The sequence below is a fragment of the Durio zibethinus genome, unplaced genomic scaffold (genome assembly GCF_047325235.1).
Source record: "Durio zibethinus cultivar Kanyao isolate XHJ-2024 unplaced genomic scaffold, ASM4732523v1 HiC_scaffold_2, whole genome shotgun sequence".
Lineage (NCBI taxonomy): Eukaryota > Viridiplantae > Streptophyta > Magnoliopsida > Malvales > Malvaceae > Durio > Durio zibethinus.
The window spans coordinates 1723644-1726143 of record NW_028323043.1 but is presented as its reverse complement, the minus strand read 5'-3'; positions in this window follow the sequence as shown (position 1 = coordinate 1726143).

Below are 2500 nucleotides of genomic sequence, written 5' to 3'. Positions count from 1 at the left end.
ATGCCAACAAAAATAGAAGGATCATGCCTACAAAATTTGGGGCCAAAAATCCTTATAAAAAAATTTTAAAAAATCCCGAACCGCAAAAAGTTTCGAAAATCGTGAAAAATAGAAAACGAGTCATCTTCCAACGAAACTTCACGTGAAGGCTTAGGGGACCATTGTATGAATTTACAAGCCATAAAAATGGCATTGGCACGGCAGAAATTTGAAGATGTGCCTAAACCCACCAGGGCCCAGCGTGTGCCGATGGTGCTCGAGGCAACCGCCCGCACCAGGGCCCAGCGTGTGCCGATGGTGCCCGAGGCAAGCGCCCGCACCAGGGCCCAGCGTGTGCCGATGGTGGTCGAGGCAACCGCCCGCACCAGGGCCGATAGTGTGCCGATGGTGCTCGAGGCAACCTGTCGCACCAGGGCCCAGCGTGTGCCGATGGTGATCGAGGCAACCTGCCGCACCAGGGCCCAGCGTGTGCCGATGGTGGTCGAGGCAAGCGCCCGCACCAGCGCCCAGCGTGTGCCGATGGTGCTCGAGGCAACCGACCGCACCAGGGCCCAGCGTGTGCCGATGGTGCTCGAGGCAACCTGCCGCACCAGGGCCCAGCGTGTGCCGATGGTGGTCGAGGCAAGCGCCCGCACCAGGGCCCAGCGTGTGCCGATGGTGGTCGAGGCAACCGCCCGCACCAGGGCCCAGCGTGTGCCGATGGTGCTCGAGGCAACCTGCCGCACCAGGGCCGAGCGTGTGCCGATGGTGGTCGAGGCAAGCGCCCGCACCAGGGCCCAGCGTGTGCCGATGGTGGTCGAGGCAACCTGCCGCACCAGGGCCCAGCGTGTGCCGATGGTGCTCGAGGCAACCGACCGCACCAGGGCCGAGCGTGTGCCGATGGTGCTCGAGGCAAGCGCCCGCACCAGGGCCCAGCGTGTGCCGATGGTGCTCGAGGCAACCGACCGCACCAGGGCCGAGCGTGTGCCGATGGTGGTCGAGGCAAGCGCCCTCACCAGGGCCCAGCGTGTGCCGATGGTGGTCGAGGCAACCTGCCGCACCAGGGCCCAGCGTGTGCCGATGGTGCTCGAGGCAACCGACCGCACCAGGGCCGAGCGTGTGCCGATGGTGCTCGAGGCAAGCGCCCGCACCAGGGCCCAGCGTGTGCCGATGGTGGTCGAGGCAACCTGCCGCACCAGGGCCCAGCGTGTGCCGATGGTGCTCGAGGCAACCTGCCGCACCAGGGCCCAGCGTGTGCCGATGGTGGTCGAGGCAAGCGCCCGCACCAGGGCCCAGCGTGTGCCGATGGTGGTCGAGGCAACCGCCCGCACCAGGGCCCAGCGTGTGCCGATGGTGGTCGAGGCAACCGCCCGCACCCGGGCCCAGCGTGTGCCGATGGTGGTCGAGGCAACCTGCCGCACCAGGTCCCAGCGTGTGCCGATGGTGCTCGAGGCAACCGACCGCACCAGGGCGGAGCGTGTGCCGATGGTGGTCGAGGCAAGCGCCCGCACCAGGGCCCAGCGTGTGCCGATGGTGGTCGAGGCAACCTGCCGCACCAGGGCCCAACGTGTGCCGATGGTGCTCGGGGCAACCGACCGCACCAGGGTCGAGCGTGTGCCGATGGTGCTCGAGGCAAGCTGCCGCACCAGGGCCCAGCGTGTGCCGATGGTGGTCGAGGCAACCGCCCGCACCAGGGCCCAGCTTGTGCCGATGGTGATCGAGGCAACCTGCCGCACCAGGGCCCAGCGTGTGCCGATGGTGGTCGAGGGAACCTGCCGCACCAGGGCCCAGCGTGTGCCGATGGTGGTCGAGGCAAGCGCCCGCACCAGGGCCCAGCGTGTGCCGATGGTGGTCGAGGCAACCGACCGCACCAGGGCCCAGCGTGTGCCGATGGTGCTCGAGGCAACCTGCCGCACCAGGGCCCAGCGTGTGCCGATGGTGGTCGAGGCAAGCGCCCACACCAGGGCCCAGCGTGTGCCGATGGTGGTCGAGGCAACCTGCCGCACCAGGGCCCAGCGTGTGCCGATGGTGCTCGAGGCAACCGACCGCACCAGGGCCGAGCGTGTGCCGATGGTGGTCGAGGCAAGCGCCCGCACCAGGGCCCAGCGTGTGCCGATGGTGGTCGAGGCAACCGCCCGCACCAGGGCCCAGCGTGTGCCGATGGTGGTCGAGGCAACCGCCCGCACCAGGGCCCAGCGTGTGCCGATGGTGCTCGAGGCAACCGACCGCACCAGGGCCCAGCGTGTGCCGATGGTGGTCGAGGCAAGCGCCCGCACCAGGGCCCAGCGTGTGCCGATGGTGCTCGAGGCAACCGACCGCACCAGGGCCGAGCGTGTGCCGATGGTGCTCGAGGCAAGCTGCCGCACCAGGGCCCAGCGTGTGCCGATGGTGGTCGAGGCAACCTGCCGCACCAGGGCCCAGCGTGTGCCGATGGTGGTCGAGGCAAGCGCCCGCACCAGGGCCCAACGTGTGCCGATGGTGCTGGGGGCAACCGCCCGCACCAGGGCCCAGCGTGTGCCGA